The sequence below is a fragment of the Podarcis pityusensis genome, assembly GCF_964106645.2.
Source record: "Podarcis pityusensis genome assembly, chromosome: 8".
NCBI lineage: Eukaryota > Metazoa > Chordata > Lepidosauria > Squamata > Lacertidae > Podarcis > Podarcis pityusensis.
The window spans coordinates 51,287,264-51,305,191 of NC_138033.1; the positions used below are offsets into that span (position 1 = coordinate 51,287,264).

The following is a 17,928-nucleotide window of genomic DNA, read 5'->3' on the forward strand; positions in this document are numbered from 1 at the left end:
AGCTGGCTATGTATAACACAGTTTCCTATTTTCCTCATATTGTTTTGTCATAGGTCAGTGGCAGAGCACCTGCCTTACATGCAGAAGGTTCCTGGTTCAATTCCTAGTGTCTCCCAGTAGGGCAGGGAACATCCAATCTAAAACCATGGAGAGCCACTGCAAGTCAGTGCAGACAATACTGAGCCAGGTGGACTAATGGCAGCTTCCTGTGTTCCCCTCCTCCCCACCCCTGCAAGAAAACACATACATTCTTACTTCCCTCTAGGAATTCTCTGCTTCTTCCATGTCCTCCTGAGGCAATGGAAGCGCCTCTCCTTGTGCTGCTTTGATCCCAGGAGGGACCCACCTTCTTCACCGGCAGACCTGTGCTCCACTGCCCTGCATATCAGTTCAGCCTAAGCAGTTCTTCAGAGCCAAGGGGATTTGGGTATAATATGCACGTTTCAGTCCTCCTTTGTCCTCGCCTGCTGCTTGCCTGTCTTGGTTTATTTCCAAACCCCCTTCCAAACGCACATGCAACCCACCCACCAGCTCACTCGGCAGGCAGACAGGTTCTGCTTTTGCTGCTCTGGGCAGCTCCCCCTTGCCAGAAACCCGCCAGCATCATCAGCAACAGATGGGGAGAGGATGGCAGGTTCCCAGCTCTCAGTTTCCTGCCGAGGGCAAAGACACGGGGCGTGTGTGGCGCCTGCCTCAGCAGCAGTGCCAGGCAAGTGCTGACAAACACGCTTGGGGCTCCTCAAAGGCCCGGCTGTCGGGTGAGGGGGGGATGTCTTGGAGTAGAACACACCTGCGCCAGGCACAGCAATGCCAAGGGAGCTAACTGCCTGTCGGGCGCTGCCAGTGGCATAGAGAGGGCCTCCAGGAATGAGATGATGCCCTGAAGCAGAGGAGCTGTAATAGGGAGGTTTTCTCATTCATGCGCTGCAGCCTGCAACAATCCTGTTTGAATCTTTAGATGTTTGAGACAAGATCCCAGGAGCTGTTCAAGTCTATGAGAATTCTGGGACCTACAGCTCTCAGGCAGCTTATGGGTCCATTGTAGTATATTGTACTCTTAATCTCTGCCTTGGGTATTTTTCATGAAATGGTAAGGTGATGAACACCTGGCTTCCCCCCTTGACTCCCTCATACCCACCACCTTAGGGGCACAGGAATGGAGCTTGAGGTTGTGTTTCATACCAAGAGGTTTCCCCTGTCTCTCTCTCTCTCTCTCTCTCTCTCTCTCTCTCTCTCTCTCTGTGTGTGTGTGTGTCACACACACATTATCTTACACTCCGTATTCAATACAGTATGCCTGAAGAAGCAACCCCACTTGCCCCTTCCTTGGCAAAAGGCAACTTCTCTCCAAGAGAACTTCACACTGTTTTGACAGACCTTCTAAATGAGTTCACTGACACTGGAGTCCATTTTGGTCCCTTCCCACCCATCTGCACTCTGCCCTGTGTAAAAGGGCAAGCCACTTTTGTTCATAAGGCAGGCCAAGGCAATGGCAGAAAATAGAATGTCAGACCTCAGAGTCCTGACTTAAGGACTCTCTGCCCTGCTCCTGATTGAGAGTGAACCTGTAAGATCTTCCAATCTGCAAGACAGCTTCTGAGATACAGCATATCTTGGTCAAAGTGCCTGCCACAAGTATACCTTGTTGCTGAGGTCCTTTACTTTTCCTAGCAGGAAGCTATTATCCTACATCTTAGTGATGGTTGTGGTGAGATACGCATACTGCTACCGTGTGTGTGTGTGTGTGTGTGTGTGCGCGCGCGCGCACACACACACACACACACTTGTAGGCACTGATCTTTCTTGAAAATCCATTCACTTCATAATTTTTCCTTCAGTGGTGCATATATTTCTTGCTTCATCTCTCCTGCTTATTTGTTGTAGGGAACAATCAGCTTTCTGTAGCTTAAATATTTGTGTAAGTTACTTTGTCGTTTACATATTTTTGTAAGTCACTTTGAGACTTCTTTGCAAAAAGTGATGAACACAGCCAATAAACAAATCAACTTCACTGGATTAATACCAAATTACAGTTTCATCACTCTTCCAGTGTGTGTGTGTGTGTGTGTGTGTGTGTGCGCGCGTGTGTGCACGCACACGCGCACACACACACACACACACACAAGCTTCCGCTTAATTGGTTTTGAAAACCTGCCTTGAAGGAAAGTTCTGTTTAACTAGCAGGCTCCTGGGTTTTGGCAATCACTTAGTCTCTTCCTTGCTCTGTGGGACGTCCACAGACCTGGGTTTAAATCCCCATTCAGGGCTCCTCCAGAGGACCTGTTTATTAAGCATTCATCCTGTTTTGCTTGCACAAAACTTACATGGAAGTTAAATCATATTCGGTATTCATTGAACGTTCATTCTGATTTGTTTGCTGGGCAGTTATACCACAACAGACATTCACTGGGGGGCTGTAATGGTTCAGAATACCAGTTGCCAGAAACCCCAGGAGAGGAGAGTGCTCTTACGCTCAAATCCTGCTTGTAAGTTTCCCAGAGGCAACTGGTTGAGCACTGAGAGAACAGGATGCTGGACTAAATGGGCCATTGTTATTACTTCTTGCAGGGTGTTTACACATCTTCTCATCAATCATTTGTTCATCTTGCACTTCCCAGTGCATTTCCCCATCACTTTCCTAACCCACAAAAGTCCATGTGTGAGGCTAGAGCAGTGGTGGGAAAATGGTAGCACTCCAGATGTTGCTGGACTACAAATCCCATCATCCCTGACTATTGGCCATGTTGGCTGGAGTGTGTGTGGAGGCCCACAGAAGTTCCCCATCCCTTCCCTAGTGCCACGGAGAGCTTTATTCCACTTTTAAATGAACAAACCTACATTTCCAGTATGTGCTTGAATCTCTCCTGACAAGAGACACCCTTAGCCATGAAACTCAAATGTGTGGCCTTAGGCTAAGAGGTGATGCCTGGCCTCAGTCAGCTCCCAAAATGATGACAGTAGTGATGATGACTTACACTTGTAAGTCACTTTGTTCACAAGGTAAACTCAAAGTGACTTGCAGAAGCAAGCACTGAAAACAAAGATAAAAACAACCTAAAATGGTCACCTATAATATGTATGAAAAAGATGGTTCTTGTGACAGTGTAAGGGTGGAGGAGAACCTTTGTAGGCTACCTTGATCTCTTTAAAAGGAATAGTAGGATACGGGTGTAACTTGTGATTAATATATATATATTTTTAGAAGACATTTTTCAGATGGAGGTTTTTAGCTGCAGGGCTGCTGTGACAAACTTGTGACAAACATTTACCAACAAGTTAGCATAGTTTCTTTTGGAGGGGGTAAGATGCCCTGTGGGGTCTGCTGCTAGACCCCAAAAGACATGGGTTTTATAACTTCAGTAAATAAATAGATGGCTTGGCTAGCTGAAATCCTGGCTCTGGAAGGGCTCAGATACCTCTGGAGATGGCAAGTGCACAAAAGCAGCAAAAAGAAATCCTGTTTGGGTTGTGTTAAGGGTATAGGCAGAGAAGAAAATAGAGGGGTTACAAAGGATTGCTACCTGGGAAGAGACCAAGGCTGAGGGCTTTGTTCCCAGAAGATCCCTGGTCCAGACCCTTTGTATCTCAAATTAAAAGGATCAGGTACAGGTGGTAGGGAACACTTTGCTCTGCCGGAGAGCTTGAAAACCTGTGACCAGCTGGAGAACAAGACAGTCCTGGCTTAGCTATGCGAATAGGCTGATATAAGGTAGCTTCCTGCAATCCTATATGTGTTTCATTTAGAGGTCTTGCTGGGCGCTGTGTAAATTCACCAGAATGGCAAGGTGATGACAGAGGGCTGTCACCTCTTTCTGTCCTGTGCCTCTACAAAGTGTCAGGTGGAAGTTGTTTTCTCAGAAGTGCACTTCAGCACTGTGGAGAAGTTCATCTGTTGGATTTCTGCCTGCTGTGCAGCTGCTCAGGGCCCAGGAAACCTTCCAGAAAATGGAGAGAGAGAGATGAGGCCAGCATTGTCTAACTGCTGCAGAGAAGGTCAGCCCTTTTTTATTTTTTTCTTCCCAGGACTGTCAGCACAGGAAAGAACAGGAGTGGGTGGGAGGGGTGAAATTATCTGGCACCCCAGGGTGTGTCTTGCAGCATCAGCAGGTGGTTTTTGGCAGGGGACACAAGCAGGAAATCCCGCCCTCTTCTGTGTGGGCCGCCTCTGCCGAAAGAGAGAGTGAGAGAGAGGTGCCGGAGAATGATTCTGATTCCATTGGTTGTGAGGGGAAATTCTGGGCTGCTGCTTGCCTTTTGAAGGTGAGTTTGAATGGAGAGTCCTCTTTTGATTTTGCCAGGTGCCCCCCCCCCACTCTCTTCTTTGGGAGCCCAGAGGCTTCATTTTCATTTTTGCAAAACATCTAGCCTCCACCACAAATAAAACATGCTCAGGAAACAGCGCTGTTCCCACACAGTGCTTGAGCGTGTTTTTAAGAAAGGCAGTGGTCAGCGTCTTAGGGGGGGGCACACTCTTTATATCAGGGTGGGCAGAAGGTGGGTTGGAACCTCTCTTGGTGACTCACGGCAAATGTTTCTGACTCCTAAATAATTTTGACAACAAATCAACTTTTTCCACCTAAATTAAGCTGCCGAAATGAAGAAAGCCATCCAGGAGCAGACTTTGGTGTGAAAGGAGATGTGAGCTGGGTTCAGTTCTAGTACTGAAAAAACATTTCTAGGCTCAGGACTGCTCAGGGGGTCTTTATTTCTAACTGTATGTATTTAGCACCCAGATTGAGTTGGTTGATAGATTGAGAAGCAGGGTGTCTAGTAAAAGACAGCAGCGATCCAACAACCCTAAATTTACCTACTCCTGTTGTACTTGTTCAGAAGTCACCTTCCATGATTGAACACTGCCTGGTACTGAAATTAGAATTTAGGGCCTGGCTGAAACCCTGTGTTAGGGGTGGACTGGGGAGATGGGCAATGTCCTGTAACTATTGTTTGCTAGAACCGTTTACAGGTGTAGCTGGGATGCGGGTGGCACTGTGGTCTAAACCGCTGAGGCTCTTGGGCTTGGCAATCGGAAGGTCAGCAGTTTGAATATGCAAGATGGAGTGAGCTCCCATTGCTCTGTTCCAGGTTCTGCCAACCTAGCAGTTCAAAAGCACACCAGTGCAAGTAGATAACTAGGTACCGATGTAGCAGGAAAGTAAACGGCGTTTCCATGTGCTCTGGTTTCCGTCACAGTGTTCCGTTGTACCAGAATCAGTTTAGTCACTCTGGCCACATGACCCAGAAAACTGTTTGTGAACAAACTCTGGCTCCTTTGGCCTGAAGCGAGGTGAGCACCACACCCCATAGTCATCTTTGACTGGACATAACCATCCAGGGGGTCCTTTACCTTTAACCTTTACAAGTCTAGCAATCCTTTGCATTTTGCAAGGCTGCATTTATTGGGAGTGGGGGGGCGGTGTAGGGCAGTTTGGCGAGAAACCTTATATAACCAGGGGAATCTTGGGGTTTGATCTGAAGTGAGAAGGGTGTGATTGCTTCAGGAGTCCCCCTGGGTCAGTTTGGGTCAGTCTTGACAAGCTCTGAAAATGTTTTTGAAATAATCTAGACATACTGAGAAGCCCTGCCAAAACAAAGAGCTCTCAGCCTTGGACAGAAAAACACCTGTGTATGTGTGTTTTGCTGTGTATGTTAGAGAAGGAAAGTTGAGGGCGGGGTGTGGTTTTCCTGGAAATGCATCTGTTTGCATGTCAGTTGCGGACAGTTTAATGAAGAGACTGCATCTGTTGGGACAGAAAAACAAAGGGCAGGAGAAGATGTGGAGTACCTCTTAGGGCGCCTCCAGAGAGCAGACTAAGACACAGTGCTAAAACCCTTTGCTAGCCCCACAGTCATCAACACTTGTAGGGTGCAAACTGCTCAGCAGGCATTGTGGACTGCAGATATTGGACGTGTTTTTGGTACCATGCCTGTCTCTTCCTTTCAGAATCATTACCCAGGTGGAACTTTGCATAGGAAGAAAGAATCACTGGAGCAGAATAACCTTTCCCTAACCAGCTGTGCTTGCTAGATCAGGGCACAGTGCAATAAGAGGCAGCTCAGCTCCTCTTCATGCTTTGCAAGTGGAGTAGGATAGACCTGGACTTGCTGGATAACACCGCTCTAAGGTCCTAGCCAAACAACTTTTGCAAGACTGTAGAATGATAAAGAGCTGCATCTGGACAGACCTTTTGTTAGAACAAGCCAGTCAGGGCAAAAGTGGCCCCAGCTGACTGTATTTTGCTTGCCCAGTGGGTCCTGGGCAACCTGCTGCAACCCATTTAGCCAATTAAAACCCACCAGCATCCTAGTGTGGCCTACTGGGTACTTGTAGACTTCCCTACCTGGCATTGGTTGTTCCAGAGAGATCTCAAAAATAGGATTGTTGAACTCTTAGGAGATATCCGTATGTGTCAGGTGGGTGGCTGCATTTGCCTTAATTGTGTTGGGGTGGAGGGAATAGAACACTTGGAAGTAGAACCAAAATCCAATGTGGGGGTGGGCAGGAACCCAAAGGCAGATGGAACCTTCCTGCCCTTGCAAGTTAAGACCTGGGTGAACGCAGAGCCCCCTAACCCAGCACTTTCCCCCCTCTCACTCCCACTGAATTTGGCAGGATGACCTGCCACCTTATCCCACCCCGATTTGAGAAGAGATGTGCGTATGGCTTTCGGGTTTGTTTGTTTTCTTGTTTCTTGTATTTCTTACCCACCTCTCACTTGTAATATCCTAGGACAGGATGCATACATACATAAAATATAAATACATTAAAATAAATAAATAAAATACAACTACAAAATTAATGAATATTCAGCAAACCATAAAACCCCCGCAGTAAAAGTATGAAGCAGATACAGCTTGTAATGATAAATCCTCATCACAAGCCACACACCGTGGACCTCTGAGGGCCACATATACGTTGCCTCTGAATACCTGTTGCTGGGAATCACAAGTGGGGAGTGTTTCTGTGGCAGTCAGATCCTGTTTCTGGGAATTCCATTTAGGACATGTGGTTGGCTGTTGTGAGAACAGGATGCTGCACTACTAGATGGTCCTTTGGCCTGAGCCAGCAGGACTCAACTTATGCTCTTAAGCAGTGCCTTGTCTGCTGATTGCCTTACCCAAGTTAGCAGAGGAGGTGCTCCTTCACATGTGTCCATCTGTTGCTGCTGCAGTCTGCACACTTAATTTTTTTATTTAACAAGATCTTGCACAATTGGCCGCATGAATCTCTGAATGCTCTGGTGCTGTTTCGTGAGTGGTTTCGGCTGGGCTTCCCCAAGCCCAATAGCGTTTTTTTAAAAATGAACATAAATAAAGGAATGCGAGGAACACTGTCTTAGTATGTCACAAGTTGTGCAGGCCTGTTTGAAGTGAGAAATCAGCTAGGCTGAGCAATCCACGGCTTGTCCCCTTCCCGTTTGGCAAAGCTGCCTCTTGCCCAGCCAGCTACAGCTGCCTTTTGACCTGCAGGAGCATCTGGGAGTCACAAGGGAAGGTTTTGGCTGTCACTTCTGATGCCCCTCGCAGATGGCTGGAGGGCAGTCCAGGTCAAAGCCTCCATCCTGGACTGTAACCAGACACTCAGGCATGACTTCCAGGTCTCTTGGAAGACAGACCTGGAAGGCAGAAAGGAAAGATGCCTCCCATCAGTCCAATGTCTGGTAAATCTAAAAAATATTTATTGCTTTAAAACTCATAAGGCTGTATATATATTTTATCTTAGTGTATGTCACTACTTAACTGAAGCCTTGAGGCAGCTGCTTTGCTGGCACTTTGGAGTGGTAGGGGTGGTTGCAGTGGCTATGTCCTTGCCAGCTCTATACTTGCAGCTCCCAGTGATTGGGAACACAATGCAAGTGTGAACTGTTTGGGGGTGAATTTAGACAATCCTGCCTGTGGTAGGGTTGTGGGATTTGCTGGCTTTGGGGTCTCTGGAGGTCTGGTGGTTTAAGATACTATGAAGACATTGCATTGCTATTTGAATTTGTAGCTTATTTGAATTATTATTATTATTATTACCATCAATATTTATTATTCTAGTTGTTGAAGAGTTCTGTGTAACTCAGAAGCTTGTGCACCAAGCACCATGAAAGAAGCAATGATGTATCTCTCTTGTACTGAGTCCAAGGTGCCTATACATTTTTAAAGAATTATATCTAGGTGGAATCTCTGGCACCTATTTACTCCTACATCAAGCTCGGGTGTGGTGGGAGTCCTGTTTCTGTATGGTTCCTGCCTCCCTTTCAGGATGGATAAACTCTATGATGCTTTGCTGAGAAGTGGCTGTCCCATATTCTGTTGTATGAAGCAAGGGGGGGGGAGCCATACTGGCCACATCCTTCTGCCTGAGAGGACAGGATTAGCTCCAAAAGCCCATAACTATCAGGACCATCTCAACTCCTGTTATGCTTAAAACATGGATTTTCCATGGGCAAGCCAAACTAAACTCCTGTTGGCCCAACCCTGCTTTGGTTAGACACTCTTCCAGTGATAAACCAGCCATAATATCCTAATGCAAATGAATCCCAAGGTAGAACTCTGATTATTTCTGGAAAGTGTGAAGCAGAATATGAAAGAAAGTACCACTGAGGATGTGCAGAGTGCTTTTTCTCTGCCCATTAAGTAATCCTTTCTCCTCTGTGGTAAGGATTTGTTGTGTTCAGAACTTGCAGGTGGGTGAGTGTTAGGCTCCAACTCTACCCTCTCTCTCTTTTTATGAATTATTCACTGCCTTGGGATCATAGTTGTAAAACGGCTGCGTCTCTATAAAACACACACTCCTCCTTGCTCTCACTCTCTTTAAAAAGCTTTGCCTAACTCTCAGTCCCCACAGCCTCAGCTGATCTCCATGCATTCTTCCTGGGTGGCTTAATTGAATGGGCATGATTCGATTAGCCCACAGAGCACTCTCACCACACTGCCTTTTTGGAGGTGGGTGTCTCTCTGGCAGATTAATTGAATTCTGTTCCTTGAGAGGGGCTGGGCTTGTGCATGCTGGATCAGAGGAAGGGAGGGAAGGAGGGGGAGCTAGCCCTGCAGCCTCAAGCAGCTAAGTGCTGTTCCTGCTTGAGATAACGCTGCAGGGGAAAGAGCTTCTGTTATTTGGTTGAGAGGGTGGGGGAGAAAGAAGGCCAGGCTAGCAGCAGAAAGAATGGAAATTGGCAGGCTGGCGTTCAAACAGCAGGGAAGGCCTCCCACAAAGCTGGTCCCTGGCTGATGGAAAGGATGTGCAACAGGGAAGAGGCGGGGGCAGGGAGAGGGGTGGTGTTCTGCTGGTCCCAGAGAACAAGTGAGAGCAAAAACTAGGTAAGTGGATGCCTTTTATTAGAATCAGATTCTTAAGTGGTGTGAAAGGAGGCAAGCTTTTTGAGTTACACTTAAATCTTCATCTGGGCTTCTGTCCCTGTCTGTGACAGATAGAGAACAAAGTGCAAAGTGGCTCAGCTAGTGCAAACACTTCTGTCTTGGTTCCCAAACATGAGGTTGTAGCCAGTCCTAGCCCTACCCAGAGTAGACCTTTTACGGTCAATGGACACACCAAACGTAGGTTCATTCATTTTAGTGTCTCTGCTCTGAGTATATCTTAGTTGAATACAACCCTTAGTTTCCTAGGCCAGATTTGGGGATTGGTGAATTAGGCTCTGGGGACATGGACACGGGGACACACACACACACACACACACACACACACACTTTATAGATTGAGAACTCAGCTGTGCTACAAAATGGAGTGTTTACCTTCAAGGAAAGATGGTCAACATCTGGGACCTTCATGAAATACAATTCTTCACCAATGTCCTACCCAGCAGAATTCTAAGGTCTGTTATGGGCATTTGAAAAAACAAACAAACTTCACCCCAGGAAAGTCTAAAATGGTACATTTAAAACGAAATCACAACTATAGCAGTGAACATTGTTAAGTGCCAGTGGCATAAATTAGAAGCTTTCTATGATTTTATTTGCCAAAAAAGGATATTTCTGAAAACTTTTTTATGCATCGGATGAATCTTATGAAGCAGTAGGCAGGGAAGAATCATAGAACAATATTGGGGAAGGGAAGAAATAATGGGGGCAAGAGAAAAATGGGGATGGGGTAGTGAGGAAGTCTGGAAGAGATGCTAATAACCAACAAAATTCTATCTGCTGCCCACCCTACTGTGTGTTTCACCTGATAGCTGTATCTTTAGCAGAAATTGCTGTTTCATTTTCAGCAATTGAGAGCTAGTATCTTAAGCCTTTTAAAAATAAAAAGCTTTAGAAGCCATGCCCCAAATGTTATTGCCCGGATATAGACCTGCAGATCCCTTCTCCCCACCTTGCCAATCTGTGTCTGACACATCCCACTGTTTCTGTTTGTTCACCTTTCCTCCCTTTTCCTGGATTCTCAACTGTGCTTTCCCCCTCCGTTTCCATGGGCATCTCATAACATGTTTTTACTTACACACCGTGACAGCTTCAATTTTTGCACCTGGAGGACTTCTGAGATAGATAGTTTATCTGATGAAAGGGCTTTGTTCTGGATCCTTCCGATACCTGCAGGGGAGAGAATGGGTCCTGCTTGATTTTCTGAAATGAAAAAGAAGCAGCACCTAATTCAGCAGGCTACTCACTCTCTTTACCTTCTTGGATGCAGCTGTTTCTAGGATGGAGTGCAGCAGCAGTTTAACAAGCCCACAGTACAGAAAATGAGGAATATTTGTTGGCAAATGTAGCGCCATTGCCTGAGAGCTGGTTTTGACACCTTTTGGTCTAAGGATAAACTGTGGATGGGTGGGAACAAAGCAGACAAACTGGTTCCTAGCTCCCCACCCCCAACAGGGTTTCGTGGAAAAGCATAGGTGTGACTTGATGTGGTCTTGGGTGGACATATCTTTAGCGCTTTGAGCAGAGGCTCTTGCCCGAGGCAGGGACTCACTCCATATCCTGATGGAAAGTGAGCTATTTTAGAAACTTTTGCTTGACTTGTAAATAGACTCAGGGAATTGCATAGAGAGCCACTCTGTTTAAGAGCTGCTGTGAGAAACATTTTCCCATATTAAGAAACTCCTGACATCACCAAAATCAGGACAGATGCTTGAGATTTGAGGATTTCTGAAAATTTTGAAAACAATAGGTAAAAAATAAAGGATTCCCTTTTGAATGAAAATATATTTAGCTGAGAAAAAAGATGAGTGTTAAGAATATAAGAAGAGCCCTGCTGGTTCTGGCCAACAGCCCATCTGGTCCAGCATCCTGTTCTCACAGTGGCCAACCAGATGCTTGTAGGAAACCTGCAAACAGGACCTGAACACAACAATGCTCCCTTCACCTGTGATTCCGAGAAGCTGATATTCAGAGGCATATCACCTCTGACAGTGGAGAGGGAACAAAGCCACCTTGACTAGTAGATAGGAAGGGAATGAGATGCCAGTGATATGAGTGAGTGCTACAGAATTTTCACTGCATGCAGCTCAGTCCTATGCATATTTATCTGCAGAAACAAGGCTTGCAAGTGGAGTACAACATAGCCATTGTGACTGATAATCATTGATAGCCTTATCCTTCCACACTGCATTTTGATCTCCCCCACACTCCCTTCCTGGATGCTTTTATCACACAGTACATCCCTATATCTGGGGATTCTGGAGGGAGCCTGGAGTGGGGCCATGACACTCTCAAGGAGTAAGTAATTCCCACTGCCTCCAGCATTTTTATACTACATATTTTAGAACTGCGTTTCAACTTGCTTGACTGTCACATGGTGCCCATCCTGGGAATTGTAGTCCTATACAAGGGTTGAGGTTTTTTTCTACCAGCGAATTCTCCATCTGTCTATTAAACTACAGTCCCCAAGGTAGAAGCTGTTATTTAACCCTGACCAAAGAAGACATTTCTGAGCAGTTTTAGGTTTTGGTGTTCATGTAAGGGCTCCCCCCCCCCCAAAAAAAAGTGCTGCAGGCTCCCCTTGCCCTTCCCAAGTGCTCCCCCTCCAACTTGTCCTCCAGTTGATGATTCAACCTTTTGCAAAAAGAGGTTGCATCACACTTTGCTTTCTGTTGCCCTCCTTGGGCTGAATGCCATTTCTGCGTCCAAGCTGGGGAACATGTTGCCAGCAGTGGAGAGAATGAGTGCATTATGAGGTGTCTCAGGCCACAGGGATCAGCTGAGCCTCATGAGCTGCTCTCTGCGTGAGCTGCTGCATCTCTGTGCGCATATGAGCATGCAGAGAGAGTGTCTGGGGCATTGGGAAGCCGCTCTGCGACCCCCTGGGGGAAAGCTTGTTCCTGGGGAACACTGGAGACATGTCTTCACAGGGACGAGAGAGGGAGAGACCCCTGGTGCCCATGGCGCAGGGGCGTCCTGTATTTGTTCACAAACATTTCTTTCTCCAGTAATGAAAAATTACCAAGAAGGGGTGATTAGGGGATTCGGGCCTGCAGCTGAATTGGGGGGGTCCTGCTGAGCTCTGCTTTCCAAGGTATAATTATCCCAAAGGGGGTTGTCAAGGGGAAAAGGCGGGCTGGATTTGGCGCTTGAACAGGGACCTGCAGAAAATTCATCTGAGCTATTAACTAGTAATTACAGAGCACCAAAGTAGCAGGCCCAGAGCCTGGTGTCTGCAAAGCGCTGGAGATGAAAGGCAGCGGTAATTACGGAATCCGCAGGAGGCCAGCAGAGCACTGATAAGTAATGCTTCTTGAGCCGTTTATGGGAGGGGGGTTGGGGGGGGGACACAGATACCATATTTAATGGAGTAGAAGAAGCTTGCTTTTTATACACATTTTCGGGAGATACTTGTGTTGCCATCAGAACAATTTATCCTAGGATGGTGGTTGTGTGCTGAGGGAGACATAACTCAACAGATTGGTCTCTTTGAATAGGAGAACTGGCTGCCCATCGGTTTTAGGAAAGTGGGAGACAGAGCAGGGGAGAGAGAAGGGCTCAGAAATGCGTAGACTTGGTTCTCCTTAAAGTTGTCTGAAAGGTTGTTTTTTTGCAAGGTCTTATCTCCATTTTAAAGATGGACAGCAAACTTGCACTAAGCAGGAAATCCCAGGGTCAGTTTGCTGGGGACAGCAGCTTGGGAGATTGCTACAATGGCGTCGTACTTTGATCTAGAGGAGTGGTGCATCTTATCCTGGCTGGCCCTGGATTATTGTAACCAGGAGGCTGAGGTTTCTCCCCGACTGCCCAACACATAGCAATACAGGCAGCACAGTTTTCATAAGCTGTTTAGTCTTCTTAATTATCCATTTAGATAAAATGCTTGATGTCTTAAGTTTGAATTCAGACACTGCTGTTGACCTGACCTGTGCTCTGATTGCTCGGCAAAGGATTGGATGAGGGCAGAGGGCTGATTGCAAAGCAGGCTTGAAAGTCTTGCCCTTTGCCCTGGATGCTCTTCTCTATAGTCCCAGCAGTGTATTTAAAAGCAGAGGAGGTGGGGAGGGTGCCGATTGTGGTTACTCAGAGGAGAGTGAAGGGCAATCTGTACATGCTCAAATGCATACATGTTTTTATACTCTAGTATTTTTGTGTTTTTTTAAGTAGATTTTTTTTTTAAAGGTTGCAGCTAAAGCCTGGTTGCAAAGATAATAGTAGTTGTTTTACACAAGACAATGATTTTGGGGAGCTAGAACAATCTCCAAAGAGTTGTATAGGAACCGACTCTGTTCCCAGACACACACCCCTGCTTTCCTTGTCTGGCAACAAAGTAAGAGAGTCTCTGCCTGCGTGCACACTAGCTCTTTCTATCACTGACCTGCATGCACAGCTTTTATTCCCAGCTGTTACTGGAATTAATTTACATGAGCCTGACCATGTAGGCAAGAGCCCTGTCAGTGGCTGAGAGCGCCTGATTTAATAGATGCTTGTATAATGAGGGCAGAACGGAAGAGGCCAAGATCAAGTTCAGTGTCTCCCAGGGTTGTGGGGTGGGTAAAGGGAGGGCGAAGGTGGTTGCAGCAAAGTTTAATTGACACTGAAGTGCCCCCTCCTTTCCCACTGACAGGCCTGGTTAGGTGGCTGCCTCTCAGCAATCTCCATCCAGATATATACCGTACATCATCTCTGTCTGCAGAGCATGGCCTCTCTGCCACTCTGCAGTGCCCCTCATCTCCTGCCCGAAATGAAAGCACCTCTGGGCCAGAGGATCTGGTCATCTGTAGGTGGGGGTGTTTTGTATGCTTTTAACGTGGGCACACTTGGGGTGGAATCAGATGGCTCCTTTCAGAATTTGCCATCTCAGCACAAACTACATTGCTAAAGCTCCCTGCCCATGTGGCTGCAGATAAAGAACAACCCTGCAGTGTAGACGGAAGAACATCCACAGCATGGAAGACACAGCTTGTGTATAGCCTACAGGAGCTTGTAAAATCAATTCTGGGAGCCACAGAAAGCTGACACAGCCAAGTTAACGCAAGTCAAGCATTTCTTCATAGGTTTGCTTATTTTGCGTGATCTGTGTACTCCTGTTCATCACAGAGAAAAGGGGGAGGCTGTCCAGGACCCTGAATCTCATACACACACTGAACAGAGGAAATCCTGCTCAGACATCTTCTATGACATCTAAGGTTTTCCCAAGTGTTATATTGGGAAACCTGCAAATCTTGAGGCCTAGAAACCAGTCTGGAAGCCTAGGAGCTTGAATAAAAGCGACAAGATGAAAGGTGTGATTGTCAAGATCTTGAGTTCCATGCCTAATGGGCAATGCAGTGGCTGTATGGCAATTGCAGGTTACACAAAGCCCCAAGTGGCTGAAGTGGAGGAGATGGATACCGGAAGCCACTAGTCATTTTGCAACTTTTGCCAAACCAGTGACCTCCAAATGTCTTTGGCAACAAGTCCCATCGGGCCCAGCTAGCAAGGCCCAGCCAGAGTTCCATGTGGGAAAGGATTGCTTATTAAACCATTCTGAGAATTGTAGCTCTGTAAGAGGAATAGAGTCTTCCTAACAACTCTCAGCACCTGTAAAAAACAACAACAGCAACAACACCCTACACTTCCCAGAATTCTTTGCGGAATTTGCTATGACTGTTTAAAGTGGTATCAGAGTGTTATAAATGTATGGTATAAATGCAGCCTTTGTGGCCATCTCCACCATCTCCCTACTCTGGATTTCATTATGGAATCATTGGTTGTTGGGTTTTTTGTTTTGTTTTTTGTTTTTGTTTGTTTTTTAAAGGCAGTCGGGTTTGGTTTTGCTATTCTGGAAACAGTGCAGAGTAAGGGCGTGCAGATGGCCTGTGAATAGTTTAAAGGCAATGTGGATATACTGTATATGCTTTCCAACACTGCTGGAACAGTGTCGCAAAACAAATTCATAACTTCGTTAACAAGTTTCTGCAGTCTGATGACCTTCATGTGACTATTTTCAAAAGGAAGGTTCGACAAGAAGCAGTGGAGGCTGATCCATTAAGGTGAATAGGGTGCTGCCCCACCAAGCTCAGGCAGCCCCCACCTCCCTGATCTCTTACTTCTAATCAGTCCATGGGTTCACTGCCTACCAGCCTCCTCCTTCTTAGCCTCAGTGCTGCCCTTGTAGAATTCAGTAGGGAATTCAGTCCTTCTACCTCAGTGTTGTCTACACTGACTGGCAGTGGCTCTCCTGGGTCTCTGGCAAGGTTTTCCCAGCCAGGTCTTGGGATTCCCAAGACTGACCCTGGGACTTTCTGCACAGAAGGCAGAGGTTCTATCTCTGAGCTTAGGGCGCTTCCCAAAGTGCTCCTGTGAAAGCCCTCTTTGGTTGTGAATGTTTCTGCATCTCAGAAATACTCCAGGAAATGAGCACGTTTAGGGAAGGGGCAGTTTGCAGTTGAGTTGCTGTTTTGCCATATGAACATTAAGAAAGAAAGGCCAGCCCATGGTGACCCAGTGTGTTGGCTGTATTGCTGATCCACAGTGAGAAAAAAGTCCTGAGGATTTGCTTCATTTGCTTTGGGATGTGATATTTTAGATGTAAGGAGAAAGAGAGTCCCTTTGCCTGTGTCCTCTCCATCTTCCTCCTCTGTTTGCCTCCCCTGCATCACAGTCCCGTGCCAGGGGGACCCTCCCACCCCTCACCCTGCAACACAAGTTGAAGAGCGATGCTAATTTTAGCCATGCTAATGAAGTTGCTCATTTGAAATTCTATTTTAAGTGACCCGACATCAGCAGTGCCTGTTTTTCAAAGGCGGGAGCCTGCTGCGGCTCTGACATTCTGGTGCCGGGATGGTGAAGAGCATCATAAGGCTCGTGGGGCAGGAGGGGGGAGCACTCTGTGTGTAGAATAGTGCCAGAGAGGGAGTCTAGGAAGAGACGCTCTGCCTAGGAGATCCCAGGCACCCACCTCTAGGTGCCCCAGATCTGAAGCAGCATATGGGGATACAGTAGGTATGGGCTTTGTCAGGGAACGGGGATGGTTTAGGGGAGAAAACCCTAAAATCTAGAGAGATTGCCTGGGTGGGGTTTGGGCTGGGAGGAGAGAGAAGCCAGCTGCACTGTGCTGGGATATGGGGTGGAAGCCAGACCAGGCCAGTATATTTTCCATGGACAGTTGTGACTGCTCCTGACCCCATTTAAAATTGACTTAAGATTGCGGAGAGTGGGGATATCACCTGGTTTGAAGACTCATTACAGAAGTGCTAATTAAGGGACTCTTACAGCCTTGCAAGGTGCATGTGCTTCTGTTCCCCCTCCCCTCACCCACCTAGCTTCACAGCTGACAGGGACCAATTCTGGCTGAGTGGCCATTGCAGGAGTCTCTTTATGCCTTTTCTCAGAATGCTTCCCATGGTCTGATTCCTCCCCTTTTAACTGTGGAAGTGATGGAGCAATTTGAGGGCATTAGTAGCAAGGTCTGTGTGTGTGTGTGTGTGTATTTCCTGAGACAGTTCCAAGTGCCTGAAGGGTTTTCTCTCTGTTCCTTCTTCCATTCCCCAAGAGGCATGGTCCTAGGGCAGGGGTGTCACAGCCCACATTCAGCGCTGGAGAGGTTGGGGGACAGCATGGCTTTCTTGTAAGGCAGCCCTTCAGCTGAGCATTCATCCAGTTCCTGCTAATTCCTGCTGACTCCTTGTAGGCTAAAGGGGTCCGCTCGATAATCTACCATTTGCGCTCTGCCTTTGGCAGAGCAGAGGACATGGAAGGGGGTCAGCCTCCTGAATCAATGCAGACTTGGCTGCAGTCAATAGATAGGGGAGGACCTGCACTGGGCACAGGCAGACATGGGTGCTGCAGATCATGTGAGGCTGCTTTATCCCTGACCAGCTGCTGTGCCCAGAGACAGCAGCTTGTTTTCTGCAGGCAGTTGCCATTTGATTGAAGGTTGGAGCTGCTTCCATGCAAAGGCAGTTCTGTATTAAAAACAGATCTATCAGAGGCCCAGCCAGGATGGTGTGTGCCTCCCTGCATATTCTTTAGAAAAATCATCACCACAAATAACCATAAATTGTGCAAATGTGTCTCTGTTAGCTGATATTGCACAATTTCCTTCTATTTCCAAAAGATACCAAAAATAGGAAGAAAGTTTAAGCCTTCATGCCCTTTCATTAGCTGGGGCAGCTCCCAGGCTCCTGCGATTTCATCAGCGTGGCCTGTGTCTCCAACCTGTTCACTACAGCTCATGAGGTCTAGGCAGAATTTTAATGACTGCTGAGATGCTATGGCACGAACTCATTTTTGCAGTCATGTGATGCAATTTTGAGTGCATGGGAGCATCGCAGCTGCCCTGACTTCAGCCTCCACTACTGTCTTTTCTCTGCCGCAGTAGTTTCCTTCAGTTCCAGCAAGATCCCCTTCACCAGCAGTATTCACAGTTCTTGTGTCTCTCCCGCCTCTGAGATTCCTTTGGTGAAAGTGTTTGTCTAGGGAGGGAATGAGGGGACCAGGTTAGGTCTCCAGATGCCAGATACGTGTGCATAGACTTGAATACACAGGGCACTGATGCACATAGAGTCATTTCTTTTACTTGCA

The 17,928-nt window shown here is 46.9% G+C and overlaps 1 protein-coding gene across 9 annotated transcripts in view; it reads left to right on the forward strand.

Annotated features, from left to right (window-relative positions):
• Positions 1–17,928, forward strand: part of GSE1 (Gse1 coiled-coil protein) — a 441,190-nt gene that overhangs the window by 367,645 nt on the left and 55,617 nt on the right. Inside the window, exon 1 of one of the 9 annotated variants that reach the window (XM_081017746.1) lies at positions 4,154–4,260. The exons of 5 other annotated variants lie outside the window; for them this stretch is intronic. The gene's annotated coding sequence lies outside the window, so the exon portion shown is untranslated. Of the gene's footprint in view, positions 1–4,153; positions 4,261–9,282; positions 9,304–16,234; positions 16,348–17,928 lie in introns of those variants that run through there. 3 more of the 9 variants (XM_081017749.1, XM_081017747.1, XM_081017748.1) reach the window with 3 other exon arrangements.